We start from the raw sequence: 27,760 nt of genomic DNA, 5'->3' as shown, positions 1-27,760 counted from the left end.
TAATGTGATGTCCACAGCTGTACAGAATACTCTGGCTGAAGCCTAACAATTGTCTGGAACATGTTCAACATGGCTTCCTTGCTCTTGTACTCTATATTCCAATTAATAAAGCCAAGAACATTGTATGCTTTATTTACTGTTCCCTCCACCAAGCCTACCAACTTTAATGATCTGTGCATACGTACACCAAGATCCATCTGCTGCTGAACCCCCATTAGAACTGTACCCCTATTTTATTTGTCTTTCAGCGTTGTTCCAACCAAAGTGCATCACCTCATTGAACACCAACTGCCACCTATTCACTCACTCCACCAAATTGTCTTCTGGAGTTCAACGTTGTCTTGCTCACATTTAAGATTCTTTTAGAGTGTTCTAAGTCCACCCACACTGTTCTATTTATACTCAGAGCGATGCAGTTCTGCGGCATCATTTTAAGATTTCAGGGTTATGAAGCTGATATACAGTTGTTCAGATGTTGGCCAGGACACTAGGCATAACTTCCCATTCAATACTTGAATAGTACATGAGATGTGATACGTCCACCTGAGAGGGAAAATGGGGTCTTGGTTTTATTGCCATCTCAACCAAATGATCTCCTTTTTGTTCATGCAGCAGTCCTTCAGTACTGCACAGGGTGATAGCCCAGATTTCACTTGAGTCTTTGAAACTGTGGTGTATGTCTGTAAATGTCTAACTTAGTGACAGAGATGTTAACACTGAGCATTGGCAATGAGCACTGGCTGGTTCAGTACTTAACCACAAAGAGCAAACTTGTCAGTCTCTTGCTGCTATTAACTCTCATCTAGCCTGGTATAAAGGCTTGTTGCATGTTATTGACCTCAGGATCAGGCTTGATTGTCATAGAATCATAGAATCATAGAAACACTACAGTGTGGAAACAGGCCCTTCGGCCCAACAGGTCCACACAAACCCTCCAAAGAGTAACCCATTCTCTTACCCTATTATCCTACATTTACCCCTGACGAATTCACCTAACCTACACATCCGTGAACACAATGGGACAATTTAGTATCACCAGTTCACCTAACCTGCACATTTTTGGATTGTGGGAGGAAACTGGAGCACTCAGAGGAAACCCACACAGACACGGGGAGAATGTGCAAAATCCACACAGACAGTCGCCCAAGGCTGGAATCGAACCCGGGTTCCTGGCGCTGTGAGGTAGCAGTGCTAATTGCCACAATCATGTCGCAATCAGGACCTTAATGGTGAAGAGTTAACCAATTGGCACAGTTCATTGATTGACCATCAGCAATACCACAGCAAGAGGCTGAGAACAGGAGCAGAAAAAAAAGCAATAGAACATTTAGGGAAAAAACTCTCCCACATGATGACACAAAGATCATGATCAGATTCTCTCTTCCTTCTGGCTGACTGCACTCTGTCTTCTGACTGTATCTTTGATCAGACTGTTAGCTATTCTTGTATCTCTAATCAGGCAACGTGCTCTTCTCATTTGGCAGTGGTCTTTTTTGACCAACTTTATCTCTGAGCAGACTGTGTGCTCCTCTCTGTCTGACTGTATCGTAGAATAGTACAGAACATGAACAGGCCCTTTGGTCCATCATGTGAGTGCTGACCATGACGCTATTCTAACTCCATTTGCCTGAACGTGGTCTGTATCCCTCTGTTCCCTGCCTGCTCACATGTTTGTCTAAAAGTCTCTTAAATGTTGCTATCATATGTGCTTCTACTGTCTCCCCAGGAAGCACGTTCCAGGCACTTACCACTCGCTATGTAAAAAAACACTTTCCTTCAAACTTTTTCTTTCTCAGCTTAAACTTTGCCCCTGAGTGTTTGACTTTTCCACCCTGGGAAAAAGGCTCCGATTTCTACCCTAGCCATTCCTCTCTTATTTTTTATGTATTTCTGTCAGGTCACCCCTCAGCCTTCGCTGGGGGAATAACAAAGCAAGTTTTTCCAACTTCTCCTTCCAGCTAATACCCTCCAATCCAGGCAACATCCTGGTAAACCTCTTTTGCCCTCCTTTCCAAGGCCTCCTTTCTATAATGTGGGGACCCGACTGTACACAATACTTCAAATGTGGCCTAACTAAAGTTTTATACATGCTGCAAAATGACTTGAAAACTTTTATACTCAGTGGCCTGACTGATGAAGGCAAACATGCTGTATGCCTTCTTTACCACCGTATCCTTTTGAGTTCCCACTTTCAGGGAGATACAGACTTGCACCTCAAGATCCCTCTGTATATCAGTGCTCCTAAGGATCTTGTCGTTTACTGCATACTTTGCTCTTGCATTTGACCTTCCAAAATGTATTACCTCACACTTGTCCAGATTAAACTCCATCTACCATTTCTCTGCCCAAATTTTCAACTGATCTATATCCTTTGATAATATTCTTCACTATCCACAACTTCATCAACTTTCGTGTCATCTGAAAATTTACAAATCAGACCACCAACATTTTCATCCAAATCGTTTATATACATTACAAACAACAGAGGCCTCAGCACTAATCCTTGCAGAACACCACTGGTCACAGACCTTCTGATAAAAAAAACACTTTCCCTCTGTCTTCTATAACCAAGTAGACTGTCTGCTGTCCTCTGACTGTGTCTCTGAATCGACTGTGTGCTATCTTCTGACTGACTGTATCTCTGCTTAGACTGTATGCTATCTGACTGATGTATTTCTGAGCAGATTCTATGATGTTCTCTGTTCCTTCACTGGGTAACTACAGTGAAAATGAAAGGAAAAAATATGTTGTCTTTGCAAAGTACATCCTTTAGACTAGAGTTATTTCATTCCAAAATAAATTATCTTGCTGATTACGTGCTATAGTTTTGATGACCTGACTGCTGGAATATTAATCGAGCTGTGACTGAGACTGTGGGAGTGCTCAATCTTTCTCTCATCCCAGTGCTCCATGCTCATAACCTATATTGAATCACCCTACCCACGTCCTGATATGGCCAATGGTATGTCTTTTCTTTATTAGGTTTAGAATTTTTAAAATCCATAAATGATATTTCTCTAATTAACAAAAAAAAAATTATTTATTATAAAACAGAACTTATTTAATAAAGCTACAAACCTGCATACATGATCTGCAATGTGAAAGTAAAAATATCTGCTCCTTTAAGTAACCTAAAATATACTCTCTAACACATAAACACACCTCGGCAAAATAAGTAAACTTTGTAGTTTTCTCTACAGTGATTCACTTTAGGGATAAAAACAGTTTTGGCCAATAGTGGCTAGCCATTGAAGGAAATAAAAAGGATAAAGTCTGGAATATTCAAATGGCTGTCCATCTGGAATCTGGCACAAGTCAGTACAGGCTTCTCGGCTTTTTGGCTCGGAATATGAGGACCAGAGGAAGAGATTCTGCTCGAGTGCTGCAGGTTCGACGCAGCGGACGTGTACTGGCAGGGGAGATACCACGGGGGTTGTATTGTGAGTTGTCGGAGCTACTGGAGACCATCGCTGGATACTGGGCAGCACGGTGGCATAGTGGTTAGCACTGCTGCCTCACAGCACCAGACACCGGGTTCAATTCCTGCCTCAGTGGAGTTTGCACATTCTCCCCATGTCTGCGTGGGTTTCCTCCGGCTGCTCCGGTTTCCTCCCACAATCCAAAAAATGTGCAGGTTAGGTGAATTGGCCATGCTAAATTGCCCGTAGAGTTAGGTGAAGGAGTAACTGTAGGGGAATGGGTTGCGCTTCGGCGGGTCGATGTGGACTTGTTGGGCTGAAGGGCCTGTTTCCACACTGTAAGTAATCTAATCTAATGTGTACAGTTATCACTGGGGTCTTGGCAGATGCAACTTGCTCGTGAAGCACAATACTGGGAAGTCTTCCAGTCACTCTTCAAGAAGTCAGTCTGGAGTCATAATTTGGAGATGCCGGTGTTGGACTGGTGTGTACAAAGTTAAAAATCACACAACACCAGGTTATAGTCCAACAGGTTTAATTGGAAGCACACTAGCTTTTGGAGCGACGCTCCTTCATCAGGTGATTGTGGAGGGCTCGATCGTAACACAGAATTTACGATCGAGCCCTCCACAATTACCTGAAGAAGGGCTTATGCCCGAAACGTCGATTCTCCTGTTCCCTGGATGCTGCCTGACCTGCTGCGCTTTTCCAGCAACACATTTTCAGCCCTGTTGGACTATAACCTGGTGTTGTGTGATTTTTAAGTCTGGAGTCATACAGCAAAGACATTTCAGAAACAGAAGCCAAATGAACTGGACAACGTTTCCTTAACAGGCTTTTCCCCCGACTGAAAAACCAATTTCTAAGCAAAATACTATTCAACCAAGACAGCCATCAACCTCAGCAGATGAATTCTGAAGTGAGTCCATGTAATTGGCTGAAGTCATGTAATTTCTCAAAACTACCTTTTTAAGAAAAATGTAATTATGTTCCAATTTCCATTGATCCCTTTAAAAAAGAAAATCCAGCTATCTCCACATGATTTGAACTAAATAGTCTTTTCACAATCCTTCAAAATGCAAGTCTTTAAAAGTATTAAATATGAAGGTTTTGTAACTGTAAGCATACTGAATCTACCAGGATACTTCAGCTTGACTGACTGTATCTTTTATTCATCTGTGTGCTCTCCTCCAAGTGACTATGCCTCACTATGACTGCATATACTCCTCTGTTTGGCGGACACTCTATTCTCTGCAAAGCATCTCTGATGAGGTTAAACATCTCAACTGACTCAATGGAGTCCCTGGCTACTAACCAAAACCAATTTTGGGACAGATATCAAATGTACCAAGTGGATATTGTTAGGAACATGCAAAGGCAAATTTGAGGTGTTGGAGGGAGTGCTTAAATCTCCAACCAGCTGATTGAAACATAAAATTCTAATGGGCCTAGACAGGCTTGATACAGGGAGTGTGTTCCCTTTGCTTAGGGACTGGAGTCACAGTCTCGTGATAATGGTCAGACCATTTAGGACTGAGATGATAAAAGATTTCTTCACGCAGAGGGTGGCCAACCTGTTGAATTCTGTAGCACAGAAGCTGTGGAGGCTGAGTCACTTGGTATATTCAAGAAGCACATAGATTAGTATTTGGATTTTAAATACATCAAAAGGGATGGGAAGAAAGCAGGAATATACCTTTGGGATAGAGGATAACCATGATCAGATTGGATAGCAGTGTAGGTTCAAAGTGCTGAATGGCCTAATCCAGCTTCTGGTTCCTGTTTCACCTATTAAACCTTTTAATTGCTATTTGTCCAGATGTATCAGATGATGCATTGGGATTCACAATCATTTCAGAATCTTCTGGTAGCTATGTCACTCTCAATCGTCAGTGCCTGAGAAGGAGGGGAACTATAATTAAAATTATATTTTAGTAATTGTCTGGATGTAAGTTTGCTAGCTGAGCTGGAAGGCTCGCTTTCAGATGTTTCTGTCACCATACTAGGTAATATCATCAGTGAGCCTCCAGTGAAGTACTGGTGTTAGTGACCCACTTTCTATTTATGTGTTCAGGTTTCCTGGGTTGGTGATGTCATTTCATGTTCTTTTTCCAGCAGGAATGGCTCTGAGAAAAAGGACAGAAAATGACATCACCACAGGAAATGATGTTGCCAGCCCAATGAAACCTAAACACATAAATAGAAAGCGGGTCACTAACACCAGTGCTTCACCAAAGGCTCACTGATGATGTTACCTAGTATGGTGATGAAACGTCTGAAAGTGAACCTTCCAGCTCAGCGAGTAAACTTACATCCAGGACCTCAACCTGAGCTACAAATCTTCTCAAAACCCACTAGTAATTGTCTGTTTTGCAGCCTGAGAGAGATATTTATATGCTGGATTCTCTTTTTGCTTCTTCTCTGAGTTCTCTTGTCCAACTACATTCAGTCAGATGAACAAAGAACAAGAATAAGCCACTTGGCCCTTCACACCTGCTTCACCATTGAATGCAATCAGGGCTGCTCTGACTTTAACCATAAATGTACAGTTAAGGACATTAGGGGAGCAGAAACAGGATATGAAAGGACGGTGTTAAATAAACACAGGTAAAATAAAAGAAAATCCTAAATTATTCTACAATTACTCTTAGGGTTAAAGGATAACTCAGGAAAGAGGACGCATTAAGGGCACAGTTGTTATTTTTGCCAGAGGATGTAAGCAAGGTTCTAAATGAATATTTTGTGTGGATGTTCATTGGTGAGAGGGAAAATATGGCTATAAAAATCAGGGGGCAAGTCTGAGACAATTACAGAAATTAACATTAATAGAGCGGAAATTCAAAGTGGTCTGGCAGGCTCAAAAGTAGATCAGGGTCAGATTAATGTATTCCAGGCTATTGGAAGTGAGGAAATAGCAGAGGGCTGGTGATAATTTTGAATTCCTCTCTGGCCATGAGAGAGGTGCCAGAGCACGGGAGGACAGCCAAACAGTACTGTTATTCAAGAAAGGAGCAAGAGTGAAACCCAGAAACTACAGACCAGTCAGTCTGACCTCAGTGGTGGGGAAATGTTTGGAAGCAATCCTGAGGGACGGAATTACTCTCCATTTTTAAGGCAAAGATTAATCAACAACTGTCAGCATAGTTTTGTTAAGTTGTGTCGGATCAACTTGATTGAATTTTTTGCAGGAGTGATCTGGTGTGCAAAAGAGGACAATAATTTTAATGTAGCCTCCTTGGATATCAGCAAGGTTTTTGATAAGGTCCCGCTTGGATAACAAAGGTCAGGCCATGATATCCAAGGTAAATAGACTAATTTTGAGCAGGCAAGCCATTTTTACCCAGAGGGTGGTTGGAATCTGGAGCTGACTACCTGTAACAGTGGTGATGGCAGAAATGCTCATAATATTTAAGCAATATTTAGATGATGCTAAGGCTGTGGACACATTGCTGAAAAATGGGATTAGAACAGTTAGATGCTTGTTTTTGACTGGCATGGACACGATGGGCTGAAGGGCCTTTTTCTGCATTATAGATCTCTGTGACTATATGAAATTATTGGATCCAGAATTGGCTGAGTGACGGAAAGCTGAAGATGATGGTTGAGTGTTTTTTTCCAACTGGAAGTCTGTGCCCAGTGTGGTCCCAGTGGGGTCAGTGTTGGGGCACTTGGGGCACTTATGTGGTTTACATAAATGATTTAGACTTGAACGTACAGGGGTGATCAGTAAGCTCATCGATGATATGAAAATTGATGAGTTGGTAAAGAGTGAGGGGGATAGCCATAGTTTACAGGAGGATTATAGATGGGCTGGTCAGATGGGCTGATCAATGGAAATGGAATTCAATCCAGATAAGTGTGAGGTGATGCATTGAGGCAGGACAAAGAAGGTAAGGGAATACATGAACATTAGGATCCAGGGAAGCACCAGGAATTAGAGGAGCTTTGGTGTGCAGGTCCATTGGTCGCTTCAGGTATCAGAAAAGTGGATAAAATAGTTGAGAAGATTTATGGTATACTTGCCTTCATTATTCAAGGCATAGAGTTTAAGAGTGGAGAAGTTATGCCAGAAATGTATGAAATGTTGGTTAGGCCACAGCTAGGATGTTGTGTACAGTTCTGGAATTCACATTATAGGAGGAATGTGATAGCACTGGAGTGGGTGAAGAGAAGATACAGCAGAAGGTTGCCTAAGCTGGAGAGTTGCAGTGATGGACAGAGTTTGACAGACCAGGTGTTTTCCTTAGAGCAGAGGAGATTGAGCAGCGGGAAACATGTTTTGAGATGCAGTAAGCATTAAGCCAAGGCATTGTTTTCCTTCTTTACTGGATATGAAATATCCCATTGCATGATTATTAAAGGATAGAAGCCTTCTTCCCAATACAATGGTTAGTATTTATTCCTAACTAATGTCATTTAAAGAAGCTGTATTTATATTGTTATCTCATTGCTGCTTGTGGGATCTTACAGTGCATAAATTGATTTGCTGCATCACTTGCATTGCAATAGAGGCTACAAATTCAAAATCAAATTCAAGAACTGTACAGTTCTTCCAGATGTCATGAGGTAGTTAAATGTAGAGCTTCTTTCCCTGCTTCAGTTGAGTATAAATCATGAACTGGATTGTAAGGTAATATTCCATTCGCTGATCCAAGGAAAGCAGTCACTGTTTATCTGAACCTTGGCCAAGCAATATCCATTACTTTTACTTTAACTGAACAGGTCCCATGGTCAATCGATTTAACTTCACATTTCTGTTTATTAGATGTAGCAAAGAAATTACAGCACAATGAAGAATTTGAGAACAACACAAAATTATCCAGAAATATAGATCACCTGCCCCATCCTGCCATCCGAGAGAAGGGCAATGGTTTTTGCACTGTTATTTCTTCAGGAGTTTCCATGATTATCAAAAACACAAAGGACACAAGGAGCATTAATATACAGAAAGATTTTGGGATGCAAGTCCATAGCTGGATAAGGTGTTAAGGTGTACGGCATGCTTCTCTTCATTGGTCGAGACTTTGAATATAAAAGTTAGCGACAGCTGTATAAGACTTTAGTTAGGCCTCGTTGGGAGTACTGTGTGCAGTTCTGGTCGTCTCGCGATAGGAAGAATGTGGAACGCTTTGGAGACGATGCAAAAGAGGTTTACTAAGATGTTGCCTGGATTGGAGTTCATCAGTTATAAGGAGAGATTGGACAAACCTGGATTGTTTTCACTCCAGCGTCAGAAGCTGAGAGGCAAACTGATAGAAACATACAGGATTATGAGAGGAATGAGTAGGTTAGATAGTTGGAGTCTATTTCCTCAGGGTAGAAATGACAAATACTATGGGGATACGTTTAAGGTGGGAGGTGGAGTGTTTAAAAGATATATGTGAGGGAAGTTGGGTGAGAGGATGGTAGGTGCCTGGAAAGGTCTGCCAGGGGAGGTGGTAGAAGCTGATCATTTAAGAGGCAACTGGACAGATGCATGAACGAGCAGGAAATAGAGGGATACAAACCATGTGCAGGTGAATGGGATTCGTTCAGAATGGCATCATGGTCATCATGGTGGGCTGAAGGGCCTGTTACTGTGCTGTACTGTTCTATGTTCAACTCAGGGGGACTGCTGCTTTCAATCCATCCTATCCATGTTCCTCAGAACCTTATGCGTTTCTATGCAGTCCTACCTCAGCCCTACCTGCTGTAAAAACGTTTAAACTTTCCCCCCCCCACCTTAAACTTATAACCCTACCATTTGTCATTTTTACCCTGGGAAATAGAATCCGACTATCATTCCTCTCATAATCTTGTCCAGTTTCTTTTCATAGCTAAAGTCTTCAATCCCAGACAACATCCTGGTGAATCTTCTCTGCACTCCCTCCAGTGCAATCGCATTTGTTAGTGATCAGAGACCAGACTGCTCCAGGAGTACATTAAGCCCATTTTCTATCTGACAGTAAATTTGCAGATATTGAATCAATTTACTAGCATGATAACTACTGTGCCTATGCAATAAAATCAGAAGTCACATGACACTGGAGAGTCCATGGTACTGTACACACAAGCAATGTCAAGTTCACATTATGGTAGTAGGGAAATTACAGCATATTGATCAATTTGCATCAAGGTCAAAGTTTATGTGTCAGATATTGCAAGTGAATTAGAGTTGAATCAGTTTCAATAACTCTCTGAATATAATGTATACAAGGCAACAGTAATCGAGAAAATCACAATACTAAGGAGTGATAAAACTCTGGAAACTTTCTTTACATTGGAAAACTGTACATGACAAGAGAGGGAATACAATTAAAGAAAAAACAATTGAACACTTTCAAACTGTTCAGTTAGTCGGGGAGAAAAAGCATGGTTTTGTAAAGGTGAGGTTTTTTTTTAAGTATTGTTGAACTTGTGGGATGTGAACATTGGTATTTATTGCCTGTCCCTAGCTGCCCTTGAACTGAGTAGCTTGCTAGGCCATTTCAGAGGGCAGGTGAGCATCAACCACATTGCGATGGGTTGGGAATCACATGCAGGCCAGACCAGGTGAGGAAAACAGATTTATTTCCTTGAAGGATGGCACAGTGGCTCATTGGTTAGCACTGCTGCCTCACAGCGCAAGGGATCCAGATTCAATATCAGCCTCAGGTGACTATCTGTGTGGAGTTTGCACATTCTCCTCGTGTCTGCATGGGTTTCCTCCGGGTGCTCCAGTTTCCTCCCATAATCCAAAGATGTACAGGTCAGATGATTGGCCATGTTAAATTGCCCATAATGTTAGGTACATTAGTCAGAGAGAAATGGGTCTGGATGGGTTACTCTTCAGAGGTTCAGTTTGGACTTGTTGGGCCGAAGGGCCTGTTTCCACACTGTAGGGAATTTAATCTAATCAAAGGACATTAGTGAGCCAAATGGGTTTTAAGTCTGATGGGATCGTTTGAAGAAATAATTAACGTAATGGATAAGAGAATTTCTATGCATATTATTTATTTGAATTCCTAGAAGATCTTTCATAAGATCCCATGTTAGAAGCTGTTAGCTAAAGTTTAAAATCAGACATGTAAAGCCAAGTTGGGAAATAATTAAGAATTAGCTGGGGACAAGAGTTGGAGATAGGGATAAAGGACAGATCTTCCTATTAGGCAGTCCCTCAACATAAAGGATGACTTGCTTCCATTCTGGTTTGGTAGCTTCTAAGATGTGTCTGTGCTTTTTTACCAACATTGTGTCTTTGTACCAATGCTTGTCTCCATCCTCCATGCTGAAATCTTGTACCTCACTGTCAGTAATGTACCCACTAGTTTGGAAATAATTTACACAACAGACGGGAAACTGTTCAAATAAGGTAGCCTTCAATCTGAAGTCAAAATCACTCCAACCTCATTTATCGTCAGAGTGTAGATGATATTTGTATGGGTGTTCACTCAGCATTGGATCTCCAGACCATTCTTCATTCTCCTTTGAAGGCACACGAGGCAGTGAACCTTGCGCTGAACACGCAGAAGATTAACATTCTGTTCCGCTCAGCTTCCACAATGTAACACTTCCCCCAGCAATCAATGTTGAATGATGAGATCCTGGAAGATGTGGACAGTTTTCTGTATCTTGGGAGCTTCCTTTTAATGAAAACACATTTTACAGTGTCACAAAATTGATAGAGTGCAGAATGAAGCTATTATGTCTACATCAGCTCTAAGAACAAGTAATTTAACAAGGTCATTTCCCCCACATTGCTCCTACAATGTTGCACATTATTTGCCTTTTCAGACAATAATCAAATTATTTGGTGAATGCTTTGGTTGAAACTGCTTCACTGCACTCTTTGCCACTGCATGCCTGACATTGATTACTGGTTGTATGTGTTTTTTTTATGTCATGTCACTTATCCCCTTCATCACTCCACATCTGTTCTGTCTTGCTCAGGACCCTGTCATAAGCAGGAACAATTTCTCCCTATCTATTCTATCCAAACCTCTCATGATTTTTAACACATCTGCCAAATAAATCTCATCCTTCTTCTCTCCCAGGAAAACAATCCTAACTTCTCCAAACTATCTTTCTCATACTTGGAGCAACAATGTGGTCTCCTCTCCACTGGGGAGACCAAAGCGACCTTGTGATCATTTTGCTCTGCTGTTCACAAATATAACCCCAACACTGTCTATTTCACTGCAACATCCTACTTTCATGCAAAAAAAGGTCCTGTTCTGGGTTTGCTGTAGTGTTCCAGAAAGGCTCAATACAACTAGCACCTCATTTTCCTTTTAAACACAGCCATTTAGCCTTCTGAACTCAATATGGAATTCAACAATTTCAGACCATGAATGCTGTCCTCCATTTTGGTATGTTTTCCACCAGTGCCTATATTTTGTTTGCATGTTTTCAGCCAATGCTTACCTTTATTCTGTAATTAATACTCTGGATCTCTGCCTTGTCTTCTCTATAATTATTTCCACTCGTTTTGCCCTTCGTTCTCTGACATGTCAGATCTCCGATTTCCCTCTAATGTTTGCCAATCCTTCCCTTCTGTTCAACTTGAACTCTGTCCTTTTCAGCAGCATAAACTTTTCCATATCTCCAGTTCTGAAGACTGGTGCTGGACTCAAAATATGAACTCTGTTTCTCTCTCCACAGATGCTGCCAGACCTGCTGAGTTTCTCCAGCACTGTTTTGATTTGACTTTAATTCAAAGAATGTGAATATTGGGGTTCCCGCAAGCAGACATAATGGGGCCTGATATATTCACTTTAGTCTTTAATGCCTCAGATAAAGGTATAGAAAGCTGCTTTTACATTTGTTGATGACATGAGGAAAAGAAAGTTAGCACAGGTTCAAGCATAAAATTGCGAAGACATATTGATAAAATAAGCGAATGGACAAAACTTTGACACATGGATTTCAACATAACAAATGCAGAGTCGTTGACTTTGAAATTAATGCACATGTTAATTTATGTCTTTTAAATGGTGACAAAATGGACATTGTAATGCTCCAAAGAGTCCTGATCTGGTTACATAGGCCATTAAAATGCATTGAAAGGGTGTAGAAAATAATCACAATACTGGTCTTTATATATTGAGGAGCAGAATGCATGTTATGCTTCTGTAATACAAAGCTCTGGTTAGATGACAATGGAGAATTGTGAACTGTTGTTCCCACCTTACCTTAGGTAGAGGACATTAGTTTTGGAGCAAGCACAGCCAATTTTTCCCAGAGTGATACCTCAACTCCAAAGATTAATTTGTGAGGAGAGACTGCATTAGCTGAAGGTTTATTTCCTGACATTGAGAAGGTTTCCAGTATACTACGGGGTAGATGAGCTAGATTGTTAAAACTGCTGATGGCAGAATTAGTAAGTGGAGCATAATCTAAAAAATAGACACAATGAAATTACTGGAAGTGCACAGCAGGTCAGGCTGGAGCAGGAAAATTGATGTTTCGGGCAGGAGCCCTTCATCAGGAATGAGGCTGGAAGTCTCGGGGGTGGAGAGATAAAGGGAGAGGGTGGGGCTGGGGGCAAGGTAGCTGGGAGTGCAATAGGTGGATGGAGGAAGGGGTAAAGGTGATAGGTCGAAGAGGAGGGTGGAGCGGATAGGTGGGAGGGAAGATTGACAGGTGGGGCAGGTCATGAGGATGGTGCTGAGCTGGAAGTTTGGAACTGGGTTAAGATAGGGGGAGGGGAAAATGAGGAAACTGATGAAATCCACATTGATGGGTTGAAGGGTTCTAGGAATTTTCTGGCTGTTCTCTGTTTGGCCTGTCCTATTATCGTTGCGTTAACCCAGTTGAATTTCTGGTCCTTGTTGTCTGTGTCAGCTGTCGTGGTGTTTAGTGGTGAGTTGATGTTCATGAATGCGGATTGCTAGTTGTCTGCCTGTTTGTCCTATATAGTGTTTGGTGTAGTCTCTGCAAGGAGTCTTGTACACCACGTTTGTCCTGCAGATGATAGGCATTGAGTCTTTTGTTCTGGTGAATTGTTGTCTGAGTGTGGCTGTCGGTTAATGTGCTGTCAACCGGAAAGAAACCAAATAAATTCCAACCGACACAGTATGGAGGATGTCACCTAGACAGGGGATGAAACATCTGCAAATCAAATTCCCTTTACATCTGAGTTGATTAGATTCTTGTTATATTAAGGAATTTGGAGAAAAGACCGAAATATGGAATGATATAACAGGCGAACCATGATCTCACTAAATTGCAGAATTAAAACATTACACATACTGCTCATATTGTGATGTCTCTAAGTTCTCCATGGTGTTGTACAAGTGGGCAGTATTCCTATAGGAGCATGGTGCTATAAAGGAAAATTCCAGGAGCAACTCTAGGCCAACAGAAAATGCATTAACTATCTGGTTAAGATGCAACACAGGATTATATACGTACTAAATAGTGGCATATGCTGGCAATGCCTTTGAAACACTGTGTAAATGGATCATGTTCTGTGCTGGTAATGTTTATGAGGGTGTGTAAGTTATTTGTGCTTCCTGCTGGATCTATCTAAGGTAAAAGAAAAGTAAAGTGGAAGAAATTGTAACCTTGATTGAAAAGACATGCAATATGTTACTAAGGATGTTTATTCGAACAGCAGAGCTCCATGCTTTATTTAGAAGGAAGCTATGGGGCTCGTTACATTGTCCTGTGCTGTGTTTCCACACATGCAAAGAATTTACCATATAAATACAATGGCTACAAAAGTGGGTCAGAGGCTGTGAATACTGCAGTGAGTAGCTCACTTACTGACTCCCCAAATCCTGTCCACTATCTACAAGGCACAAGACAGGAATGTGATGGAAATCCTCCCCACTTACCCTTGCTGAGTGCAGCTCAATAGCACTCAAGAAGCTTGACACCATCCTGAAGTTGTATGGGAGCCACAGTGACTTGTCCACATGGGTTCAGAATTGGCTTGCCCATAGAAGCCAGAGGGTGGTGGTGAAAGGACATTTTTCTGGCTGGAGGTCCATGACTTGTGGTGTTCCACAGGGATCCTTTCTGGGACCTCTGCTGTTTGTAATATATATAAATGATTTGAATGAAAGTAAAGGTGGGTATGTTAATAAGTTTGCAGATGATACAAAGTTCAGTAGAGTTGTGGATAGTGTAGAAAGGATATAGCGGGATATAAAGCATTTGCAGATACTAGCTGAGAAATGGCAGATGGTGTTTAATCCTGGCAAGTGTGAGGTGTTAAGGAAAAGTATACAGTTAATGGCAGGACCCTGAATGGCATTGATGTACAGAGAGGTCTTGAGATTCAAGTCCATAGCTCCCTGAAAGTGGCCACACAAGTAGATAGGGTGGTAAAGAAGGCACATGGCATGCTTGCCTTTATTGGTCAGGGAATTGAGTACAAGAGTCAAGATTTCATGTTGCAGCTTTATACACTTAGAGTATTGCGTTCAATTCTGGTTGCCAGATTATAGGAAGGATGTGGATGTTTTGGAGAGGATGCAGAAGAGGTTTACCAGGATGCTGCCTGGATTCGAGGGTATGGGCTATCGGCGAGGCCAGAGAAACTCGGGTTGTTTTCTGTGGAGCAGTGGAGGCTGAGGGGAGACTGGATCAAAGGATATAAAATTAAGAGATGCACAGATAGGGTTGACGATCAGAATCTTTCTCCCAGATTGAAATGTCTAATACTAGGGGGCATGCATTAAAGGTGAGAGGGGGCAAGTTCAAAGGAAATGTGAGTGGTTGGTAGGAGATTGGTAGGAGATTGGTAGGCGTCTGGAATGTGCTGCCCAGGGTTATGGTGGAGGCAGATACGTCAGGGGCACATGATAACCACGTGAATACGCGAAGAATGGAAGGATATTGACCACGGGCAAGCAGAAAGGATTAGTTTAATTTGGTGTCATGTTCGGCACAACATTGTGGGCTGAAGGGCCTGGTCCTTTGCTGTACTGTTCTAAATAAAAAGAAAGCATTGCATTTACATAGAGCCTTCTATAAATTTAGGACATTACAGAGCACACTGCAAGCAATGAAGCACATTGGAATTGTAGTTACTGATTTAATGTAAAAATACACAAAGCACTAGCAATTAAGAAGAGGGTAATATATACAGTTCCAAAAAGGTGAATTGTGAGTAAGTAGAGGTCAGAGAGGTGTACAGCATGGACACAAACCATTCGATCTAACTCGTCCATGCCGACCAGATATCCCAACCCAATCTAGTCCCACCTGCCAGCACCCGGCCCATATCCCTCCAAACTCTTCCTATTCATATACCCATCCAGATGCCTTTTAAATGTTGCAATTGTACCAGCCTCCACCACTTCCTCTGGCAATTCATTCCATACACGTACCAACCTATACATGAAGAAGTTGCCCCTCAGGTCTCTTTTATAACGAGGGAACATAAAGTAAGTTAGATGGGAGGATGAGACAATCAGGGATTGAGTCAATTGGTAGGATAAGGAGATATCTGGGGAAAACATGTTTGGCAGCACGATGAATGAATCAGGTAATTTAAATGGAAATTAGAATTTAAAAAATAACACTAGAATATGTTAAACTGAGAGGGAGGGAGGAGGTGGAGAAATTATGGAGGAGTAAATTCACTTTTAGAAAAGCAGTGTTATTACAAATGGAAAGAGAGTTCAAGAGATGAGAATAACTAAAGATCCAGAACTTAATCATGCTTTTGGTTCTATAAATATTAATGGAAAGGCTTGAAAATTTAAACATAATGAAGGAAGCAAGCACAATAAAGTTGCCAAATATATAAATTATTTTCTTTTAAACAAGATAACATCTACAGAAAAACATAAATGCTGAGAAGTTTACGTAATATTTGAATACATATGCTAGAGGAATGGTCTTCGACAAAGCTTTAGTGCACTGGTCAACAATGGGGAGATATTGTATCAGGGAAATGGTATTCAATGGGAGGTTAGTGAAGGAGAGGAATGGATTTTAATGGAGCATACCCAGAGGGATGGTCATCGGTGAGGAGTTAATGTCCTAGAGGAATGGTCATCGATGGGGAGTTCATGTACTGAAGGAATGGTCTTCAATGGAGAGCTAGTGTACCAGATAGAGTGTACTCAATAAGGAATTAGTGTAGTGGAGGAATGGTGTTCAATGAGAGTTTACGTCCTAGAGTGATGGTCTTCAATGAAGAGTTTATGTACTAGAGGAATGGTCTTCAATAGAGACATAATGTAGTAGAGAAAAGGTCTCCAGTGGGGACTTAGAATTCTAGAGGGTTTACCTTTAATGGTGATTCAATGTATTAGATGGTTCAATCATGGAGGTCAACATTTAAAGGAGTGAGTTGGTTGGGAATATAACTGTGTAAATGAAATCCAGTTTCTTCATTACATTTGTGCTGTATGAGGCAATAATCTGGGAGTATTCCAACTTTCAGTCATCAAGGAGATCCCCTGCTGGTCGTTACTTGTGACCTTGCCTCGGAAAAGGGACTGGACTGACTTGAAGAGTTCTGATAGGTTATCCTGATCAATAGTATGATCAACGAACAGCAGTTCAATGGTCAATGTCGGTTTTAATTTGTCTGTCTAAGGTAGTCAAAGCAGAAAGTTGCTACTTTCAGGCAGATGGTGAGCCAAGTGTATAAGGGCGGGGAAAATGTTTCATCCTGAGAAGCTGCTGTTGTCACAGACTTCAGGCAGGTTGAGGCCAGGAAAAAGCTGTGGGAGGTAGTAGATTCAGCTGAGTGTTGCAATTAGTGCTCAGAAAACCCTGGGAAACATCTGAAATGATTGGGGGTGTCAGTAACACACCTGGAAAATGCTGTTGGTTTGATATAGCTGAGAGTACGGGCAAAGTAAGGCCACAACAAAATTTGCATTGTGAGATGAGAGTTGTTGGAGCTCAGAAAAACCCTCACCATAGTGACAGCTCTATGGTATTCCTAAATGATGTAGATGAGAATATGGGAGATGATAAGTGCACTTATGGATGACACAAAGATTGACCCAGTAGTTGTCAGTGAGGAGTAAGATCTCGGCTTACAGTGTTAGGTTCTTTTTTCATGAGATTCTTACACGCTTGATGCAACTGCAATATGCCAACTTCTATGAACAACAATCAAATTTTATTAAGCAAATACGGTACAAACTTTGGAGAAACACCTAACGCTCTTCGCCGCGCTTTCGAAGCGTGTCAAGAGGTCTCTCTGAACAAAGGAAACAGTCCTTCCTTTATACAAAATCTTTACATCACAGTCAGTAATGGCCACAGGACAACCCCCAGTCACTCCCTCATAGTCACATGCCACTCAACACACAATGCAGTGGCAGCCTCACCTCCAGAAACTATGTAATGCAAATCATCCCTTCATGGTCAAATTTGTTGCAAATTACAGTAGTCAAATTTCAACTGTAATGTTCTTACTGATTTCTGAATAGGAGACTAGGAAATGGCCATGCAAATGACTCTGAATGCCAAGAGATGGGAATGTGATTTCCTTACACTCTACCTGCAAATCAGAGGCATCCCACCCTAGCCTCGGGACTTCCAATCTCCTGCAGGTCAGCAGAGCAAATCAACTCTTTAATAGCACAACAGGCGGATACAAAATGAATTAGTCAGAGGGGCAGATCAGTGGCAGATTTAAATTAACCCTGATAGGTGGGAGGTGATGCACTTAAGAAGAAGAAACAAGACAAGGAAGTACTTAATGAATGGCAGGAGACTAGGAAGCTCAATGAAGCAGAGGAATCTTGGGGTGTTTTTCCACAGATCCCTGAAGGCAGCAGGACATGTTACAAAGGTAGTTAAGGCAGAATACAGGACGCTTATCAGTTTATCAATCATGCCATAGAATCTGAAATGCAGTACCAAGGAATGGGAACTGAGGTGGGAAATATCATAGGCTTTAAAAAGTACTTGGATGAACACTTGAAATGTCAGAACATTCAAGGCTCTGTGCCTACTTCAGGAAAGTGAGATTAGTGTAGATAGTAGTATGTTTTGTATGACATGATTCTATGATTTTGCGAAAGTAACAGTCTATGAAGGACTTGAATCTTTCTCATGAACAGGAGCTGGAGTACAGTCTGAAGAAGGAGTGCAGTCTTTGGAAAGGAAATTGATCTTCCTGGACATGAGCATTCATTGAGGCAGACCGTGATGATGCAGTTTGTCAAGGAGTTACAGAGCTACATCTTTGAAAATGAAGAGTTCGGATTCCTCAGAGAGGAGACAAAGTTTTCATGAGATTTGGTGAGCCAATGTGTCACCAGTGTTGGTGGAGGTTGCTGAGAAATCCCTGGGATCTATCCTGATATATTTGCTATTCTGTAAGGTGTTTGACCAGGTTTTATCAGTTTCCTACATTTACCTCATGTTAATTTTGTTATCAGAGTATCTAAGTTGTGTAAATATTGTAGATCATACTATTCTTCAAAGATTGGACTGTAAAAGACATTTGCTTGATCACAATTGTGGCTTTAATCTCTTTGTAAGTACCTGGGATTTCATACTTTGTCTAAACACTGGTCCTTCAACATTCCTGGGGGGTCTTGTCAGGGATTGTAACTGGGTTGCCATGGGAATGTTGAGACCTCAGAGAAACGTTTTGTTTAAATAGAATAACCAGACCAACTAAAGTTTTAAGAAAGTAGGAAGCCGTGTATTGATGGGACAGTTGAAGTATAGGATGCTGGAGGTTTGATTGGTTAAGTGGAGCAATACAGACGTAAGCTTACATCAGATTTTTATAATTGTCCTGATCACAATTTATTCAAATCACAGCTTCTCAAATTGAGTGTTAGCATCTCTGTGAGACCCTTTCCATGTGACCCTCATCATGTCTCTCTGTGTGACCCTGACTGTGTGACTCTCTCTGTGCGGTTCTCTCTGTGTGACCCTCTCTGTGTGACCCACTCTGTGTGACTCTCATTGTCTGCCCATCTCTGCCTGACTGTCTCTGGGTGACCTTTGCTGTCTGCCTCTCAGTATGTGACCCTAACTGTGTGAAACTCTCTTTATAGCACTCATTTGTGACCTTCTCTATGTGCGCCTCTCCATGTGTCACCACATGACTCTCTTTGTGCGACCGTCTCTGTGTATCTCTCTCTATGTGCACCTCTCAATGTGTCCTTGACTGAGTGTGGTGGAGGTAGGTTCACTCGAGTAGTTATGGTCTAGAATGTACTGCCTGAGAGTGTGGTGGAGGCAGGTTCACTCGAGTAGTTAAGGTCTGGAATGTACTGCCTGAGAGTGTGGTAGAGGCAGGTTCACTGTTCATTCTCAAAGATGTAGCTCTGCAACTCCTTGACAAACTGTATCATCATGGTCTGCCTCAATGAATGCTAATGTCCTCGAAGATCAATTTCCTTTCCAAAGATGAATGTGTGTACTGCTCCGAGATACCGGGGCGGGGGGGGAGGGGGAGGGGGAGGGTGTGTGTGTGTGTGTCGGTGTGTGTGTCTCACTCACACAGCCAGCTCCATAATTCTGAACTGGATTTGAGTCAGCCGCATCCCTCACAGATTTGTTCCATCACAACATTCTCACTGTCAACACACTGCACTCAAGACAGACAACCTGTCAAATTGTATCTTATGCTAAGTTTTTGATGTTATTTCTTTGTGGTTTCTTACTTTGTTGTGAAGATTTCTTCTTTTCCAATGACACACCGACTTGCCATAAGCATTGGAGAAAGATAATTAACGGTGACTATCCAAAGCTTCTGCCATTGGCACAGGAGATGAAAATACATTGAAATATTTCCCCTGCCCAACAGCACCCCTTCAAATGAATTCTCTCTTACACCAAATCCCCAGCTCAGTGAATAAAGCAGACTTCCCCACCGCTCTTTGCGAATATTGTTTATTGAGATTGAGCTTTCTGAAATGCAGCCAAGTTTTAACATTAATCACCTTCCATCCGCAGTAATTAATATCTACTGTTTACAATTGATTGGCTGTGATTGGCCACTGACTGGCAGTTTCTGTTAATGAGATCCTAACAACTTTATCATTTCTCTCAAAGTTTATAAAAGCTGTAAGTTTAATTATGAAACTAAAAGCTGAATTTTCCCAGTTGGGCCACATCTGCCTCAGTCCCCCGGGAACCTTGCTAGGCATTGTTATGTGTCAATGTATGAACAAGGAGCAGGGAGCAGCCATTTCAGCAGCCCTGAGGTTTATCTACCGTTCTTGAAGCTCATGGCTTAACTGACAGCAACCTCAAATCGACATTCAAGCATGTCCCTGATAAACTCATGCTTAACAAGTCTCTATTTAACTCTGCCTTTAAAAAAAGTTCAAGAACTCTGTTTCCACCCTCTTTTCATGGAAAAAATTCTAATGAGTCAACATTCTCTGAATGAAAGAAATTGCCTTGTCTCTGTTTGAAATGGGTGACTGTTGACTTTCAATAAGGATGCCTAGATTGTTCTGCAACATTCTCTCCACATTTACCCATTCAAGAACTTTTAGAAACTTATATGTTCAAACAAGTCATCTATAAATTCCAGTAGATGTACGCCATCCCCACTTTCTTCATAAAAAAAGACAACCTTCTCATTCCAGGTATTACTCATCGAGTGTGGCACTGGAAAAGCACAGCAGGTCAGACAGCATCCAAGGAGCAGGAGAATCAACGTTTCACGCATCAGCCCTTCATCACAAATGACAATTCTCATTCCTGATGAAGGGCTTATGCCCAAAATGTCGATTCTCCTGCTCCTCGGAAGCTGCCTGACCTGCTGTGCTTTTCCAGTACCACACTCTCGACTCTGATCGCCAGCATCTGCAGTCCTCACTTTCCACTTGTGAGAAACAAAAGCTCACTCACTTTAATAATTTCAGTCCGAGACTAATTTCTGATCAGCCATTTATTTGTACACCTATAGATGGGTGCTTGGTCTAATTACCTGGTAAGGTAATGACAAATGCACACGATATCCAAAAAACCCTCGCAATTTATACCATATGTTTTCCTTATTCCATTGTCTGTTCCCTGCTTCGCTTACGTCACTCATTTCCTTAAGACTTATCCAACAACTTCTGTTTATCCTGTTTTGTCCGTGACAAACTCTTATCTCTGACTCCCATAAGGGTGTTTGACGTCAGTCTATTATAGATTATTGATTAGGCATATCTTTTCTTCTATCAGCATCTATTTCCATCCAGAGGACACTTTGACCTCTTTGATTAGGGTTTGTTCCTGTGTCCCCGTGTAAGGGGGAAACAGATGCTTTCCTGTTTGCCCATACATCCACCATTGTTCTGTATTCATGTCTCATGCTTTCTTTTTGCTGAATATGTATTTTCTCATTCCTATTCTGTATCAGAATTTATACTTGCAGAAATAACATTAATTCATTTATATCCCACAATTTCCCCTTTTTCTTTTCATTACTATCTGTTATCTTCTGCATTTTTGTCTCTTTTTTTTTAACATTGTTCCCAAAATTCGCAAGCATCATTTCAGAGATTTCATCCATCTTAGTCTCACTCATCTCCTTATTATTTAGTCGATAAAGTTCCTCTGTCTGATTCCCCTCAGGGGCATTCGTTTCACCAAGGCTGTTTCAATCAGCCTCTGGGTGAGCCCTCGTATACAGGGTATGACACAACAGCCAATGGCCACCAATACCCCGACTACTACTATCAGGGAAGTAAGGATAGAAACCACCACCCCCTTTCTCTGCTAAAATCATATCATCAAGCTGTTCTGATATTCCTTTAACCGCCTCTCTTGTATAATTTATAAATCGCTGTTGATTATAAAAAAAAATGTAATTTATCCAGTCTACATTTTTATTAATTGTTGCCCACCAAAAGAGAGCTGACTCAAAGCCTGCTGCAATCTGGTTACGAGCTTTGAATTCAGGTACTCCCCTAGGGACTCCTCCCGAATCAAGATAAATCCTGTCATCAAAAGAAGTATCTAACAGTAATCTCTTACCCCTTCCCTTTTTCCCTACTATCTTTTCCTTCTCAAATGCCAAGGTAAATGGAATTGCCAATTGTACAATTGCGCATATCCCTTTCCAATCCGGAGGTAGGGTGGGTCTCAATATTTTTCCTCCACAGTACCACCACAGATCCGCTCGGGGAACCTTTAGTGCTGAGTAGTTCCCTCCCTTCTCCGTTTCGGTAACATTCTTAATCTCTGTACATAATTTCAGCTCCCCCAAATCTCTCGACCGACTCGTACCTCGCCTGTGCACACATGACGTGTGATTTCCAACTGCGGCGGAAAATGTGGGGGGAACTTTTGCATCTTTCTCCTCCAAGGGAGGGAACATCAGAGATAGGGAGGTACAATTCCTATCATTCCATGCAGTCTCATCCTGATACAGGGCTATCATACATTTCATGCCCTTCCTGTCTCGCTTCCACCCGAGCGGAAAGGGAACCACCTGGGCCACTGGCCTACCGGAGGCACATCCATAGCAATTGCTTTTGTTCAGACTTTTTACAGTATACTTTACCCATTTAACCCAGGCATTTGCATCCCCGTACCCAGTCTCTATCTCGATGGTCTGTTTCAAATCATTTACCTCTATAATTTTTGCTACTGTCGGATCATTGGGAGGGGTGAAAGGTTGTATCTCATTACCCAGTAATTCTACCCATTTTTCCCTGCCCTATGCTAATTCGAAAACAACAGCCCACAAACTCCTTCCCATTTGCTTTCATTTCAATCCCAAATGTTTCATTTAATTGTACCTCATAAGTGCTGCCTCCCAAAACTGCTTCGTGCCATGTGGTTTTTCTTATTGTTAAATATATGGGGTTACACTTTTTATCGGGACAATCGGTGCTAGTCGAAAGGGGGCCCGGTGTATTGTGACAAGACCATTATACCAGGTACCATCCCCGAGGCCATCCCCATAGGACTTAAGATGTATCTCTGAGTTGCGGTATTGTCTCTGATTAGCTACATTCCCACAATTTACTAAGCTACATATATCAGTGTCTATTACTTGTGGATTATCAGATTCAGGAACCATTAATAATACATATGAAAATGATATGTGACAAAATCCTAATACCAAGAGGGCTAGCATCATAACTCTAAGCATTCCCAATATTCTGATCATTATGCTAAAACACAAAAAGGCTTAATATACAATCTTACAGAAATAATCCCGCGCTCGCGTCACCCACTGTATAGTCAGTTACTCAAAGTCTCTTTAGTCTGAGTTTCAGCGGGTCTTGCGTTGATTCAGCTGTCCAGACTTCTTCCTCAACTGGAGAGTCCACTGGCCCTTTGATCCGAGTATAATGAGTCCAGCCTTTTTCCGCCGTCCTTATTGCCGTTTCGGTAGTCAAAAGAGCCTGACACGGCCCTTCCCAGTCTGGCTGCAGCTTAGTCTCTGTCCATGATTTTATTAAGACCCAATCTCCTGGCCAGATGGGATGAACAGCAAATTCAAGGGGCGGAGTCTGTGCCAATAGACCCGGTTTTCTGAGGAAAGATAAAGAGGAGGACAAGCCCAGTATATACTTCTTTAAAAACAAATCTTTAGTTTCGGGAATTGGCAATTCTCCCTGCGTTCCCAGATAAGGTAATTCAAATAAGATTTCATAGGGGGATAGTCCCAAATCTTTCCTCCGCCAAGGGACAAACCCAAAAGGCATCCTTTAAATCTATCACACTAAACCATTTGTGATCATGAGGGATCTTACTTAATAACGTGTAGGGGTTTGGCACCGCTGGGTGCCTGACCTGTACTATCCGATTTAATGTTCTCAAATTCTGCACCAATCGATAAGTTCCATCAGATTTCTGCACTGGTAGAATTGGGGTATTATAAGGAGACATACATGGCTCCAACAGTCCATCTCTAATCAGTCCCTTAATTACTGGCTGCAGTCCTCGTTTACCTTCTATGGAAATAGGGTATTGTCGTTCATAGATAACGTCCCCTTTCCGTTTTAAATTTATTGTAAGGGGAGGGATCTGTAGTTTTCCACGATTCCCTTCTCTAGCCCATACTATAGAGTCTATCTTTCTCTCTGCATCCTCTGTCAACATCGCCAGTTGTACAACTAATTCTTTTTCCTGAATTCCAATCTCCAGTCCTAAAAGGATAATTAGGTCTCTCCCCAGTAAGTTACTTCCTATATCAGGGATATACAGCAGTTCCCCTGTAACCCTACCTTTAGGACCTTCTATCATCATAGGTTCAAATACTGGAACAGTAAATCCTTCTCCTTTCACCCCCGAAACAGTAATTGACCGTGTTAACATTTCTACTTTCTTTGGTTTAAAATTCAGCGATGATCGTGCTGCCCCGTATCTACTAGGGAGATTACCTCCTTCCTACACGGTCCCACCTTCAAGTTTATCAAGGGTTCCTGGTGGGCACCTGAGGGCAAGAACTCCTGACACCTCTATTCTTCATCATAATTCATAAGCGGAATTGCCTTTTCTTCCCTTTGTAGATCAGGATACTCCCGCTTAAAATGCCCTATCTTTCCACAATAATAGCATCCTGCCTGTAGCGACTTCCATCTCTGCCCCTGTCGCTCAAACCCTCTATCAAATGTTCCCCCTTGTCCTCTCCCTCTTCCTCTTCCTCTCTGTCCTACATGCTGCCTCCTGCCGCTCCGGTTGCCCACTATCGGTTCCATTCTCCCCTTAATTACCCCATCCACCGTAGCTACCATCATTTTCACCTTCTGTTTTTGTCTCTCATTCTCCCTCTTTACAAACACTTTCTGTGCCTCTCTCAACAATTCATCTAATGGTTTTTCACTCCATCCTTCTATCTTCTGTATCTTTCTCTGTATGTCTGGCCATGCTCTTGTCACAAAATGTACTTTCAAAAGACCCTGTGCCACTGGGTCCTCAGGGTTCATTCCAGAGTAGTTCCGCATTGAGTCCCTTAATCTTTGCAAGAAAGCTGAGGGAGTCTCATCTTTCTCCTGTCTAATTTCAAAGGCTTTAATCAAATTCTGTGACTTCGGAACTGCCTCTCTTATTCCTTTTAGAATCAGGTCTTTCAATTCCCTCATTTCTTCTCTATGCTCCGGGTTTTGGTTTTCCCACTGGGGGTCTCTGAGGGGAAACTTCACCTCTCCCTGTCCAGCATCCCCATCTCCAATCGGGTGTTCCCTGTCCCATATTTTAATGGCAGTTCCTCGTATAAGTCCCCTTTCCTCCCCAGTAAATAATATATTCAAACTAGACATTAATTCAGCCCAGGTATACAGATTGGGCCCCAAAAATTGATCAATTTGTTCAGACAACCCCACCGGATCCTCAACCAGGACCTCCATTTCCTTTTTAAATGTTCTGACCTCCCCACTGGTGAGGGGGGGCACTTACAAACCCAATCTCTTTGTCCCCTATGGGTACCTCCCAAAGGGGATAAGTCGTTACGTTTTTCCCCTTTTTCTTTTTTTTAAAGAAATATTGCAATATTTCTAGCTCCCCATAACTTCAAACACCAATTCATCAATTCATGCTTGACTAACCTTCAAAGCCTGTTCCTAACTTATAAATATATTTATATATATTTACGTTCATTTCTTCAGTATTTAATAGTCAAAATGCAAAATGCATACAGTTCCCAATTTTGCAATTCACTGTGATTACCCAGTTTTAGTCCTTTAATTTAGATCCAGAATTAGTTTTCTTAAATAGTCCTGACCAATCATTGCTCAATTACAATACTATAAGTCGTAAAATAATCTGAGCTTGCCTTAAAAGAATTTGTCTACTCAAGTTTTTTTTAAAAAAAACAACTTCTAATGCATGAACAATGGCTGAATCCAAGGTCACAGATATTAACCATAGAATTTTGCATTTACTACAATCTAATGTTGAACTGAAACTTCAACTGTCCTCCATTAATCGCTGTTATGTAAAGATAAAAGAGATTAGTTAGAAACTGATAGTAAGGCAGTCATGATCTGTAAAAAGAACAGGAGTTATCATTCCTTTTTTTTTAATCTCAATAGAATCCTTAACCTTAAAAGAAATCATGTTAAGTTTCCATAACAAAATCAGATTGAAAACAGTCCTGGAACACAAGCTCCAGGGAATAAAACACAAACATTCAATCACCAACAAACAAATGTTCACTCAAACCAAATCACAAAGGGTTAAACTTCCTACCAGCTGTACAGCTCTTTTCATTCTCTCTCTCTCTCTCTCTCTCTCTCTCTCTCTCTCTCTCGCACATGGACATATAAACTCAGATATTCACAAACCCAGTCTTCGTCCGATCTGTACTTTGGCCAGAAGACAGCGGGACGAAGAATGGAGTCCTTAGTCCATACAAAGCAACAATATTTAATCATCTTTCTCCCTTGTACAAGTATTATTTTGCCAATTTCCACAACATCCTGCCCAAAGGACTTTCCGGAGGAATGTTGTAAGGGACCCCGCCTCCATTTCCATTGCCGTTTCCTTACTTTGTTTCCCCGGAGGCTTTTTCCTTACCCAAAGCGCAAACCATAGTGAGTTCCTTCGTTAGTCCCTTATTAACTACTAAAACTACTAAATCCCGGCCACCAAGGCAATACTTAAAAGTCAATTTTCTTACCTTGGCCTGTGCACAGAGTTGCCTGGCCCCTTTTGTCACCGTATTTTCTATCGAGCTCCTATCACTGTCTGATTCAAATGTCTCTCTTATAGGATTCACATCAGTCACCCAAGGGAGCAGACCAAACCGGGACATGAGACCGCTCCTCAATGGGGAACGGGACGCGTCTTCCCAGTGTCCAAGGCCAGCCACTCCCCCCGGTGATGGAAGAAAATCCCGGACGAGCCCCCAATTGTGAGAAACAAAAGCTCACTCACTTTAATAATTTCAGTCCGAGACTAATTTCTGATCAGCCATTTATTTGTACACCTATAGATGGGTGCTTTGTCTAATTACCTGGTAAGGTAATGACAAAATGCACACTATATCCAAAAAACCCTCGCAATTTATACCATATGTTTTCCTTATTCCATTGTCTGTTCCCTGCTTCGCTTACGTCACTCATTTCCTTAAGACTTATCCCACAACTTCTGTTTATCCTGTTTTGTCCGTGACAAACTCTTATCTCTGACTCCCATAAGGGTGTTTGACGTCAGTCTATTATAGATTATTGATTAGGCATATCTTTTCTTCTATCAGCATCTATTTCCATCCAGAGGACACTTTGACCTCTTTGATTAGGGTTTGTTCCTGTGTCCCCGTGTAAGGGGGAAACAGATGCTTTCCTGTTTGCCCATACATCCACCATGTTCTGTATTCATGTCTCATGCTTTCTTTTTGCTGAATATGTATTTTCTCATTCCTATTCTGTATCAGAATTTATACTTGCAGAAATAACATTAATTCATTTATATCCCACACACTCATTCCAGGTATGTGTCTAATAAACTTTCTCTACAACACCTCCAATTTGTTGACACCATCAGTA

At 41.6% G+C, this 27,760-nt stretch overlaps 1 protein-coding gene across 1 annotated transcript in view; it reads left to right on the top strand.

The window, feature by feature from the left end:
- The window catches only part of LOC122556773 (A-type potassium channel modulatory protein KCNIP1-like), a 626,836-nt gene that overhangs the window by 71,851 nt on the left and 527,225 nt on the right, over positions 1 to 27,760 (top strand). The window lies entirely within an intron of this gene.

Source organism: Chiloscyllium plagiosum, unplaced genomic scaffold, assembly GCF_037043375.1.
Source record: "Chiloscyllium plagiosum isolate Xiang-an unplaced genomic scaffold, Cpla_swu_hap1 HiC_scaffold_16, whole genome shotgun sequence".
NCBI classification, from domain to species: Eukaryota; Metazoa; Chordata; class Chondrichthyes; order Orectolobiformes; family Hemiscylliidae; genus Chiloscyllium; species Chiloscyllium plagiosum.
The sequence above is the reverse complement of the archived record's forward strand: the minus strand, read 5'-3'. Positions and strand labels throughout refer to the sequence as shown.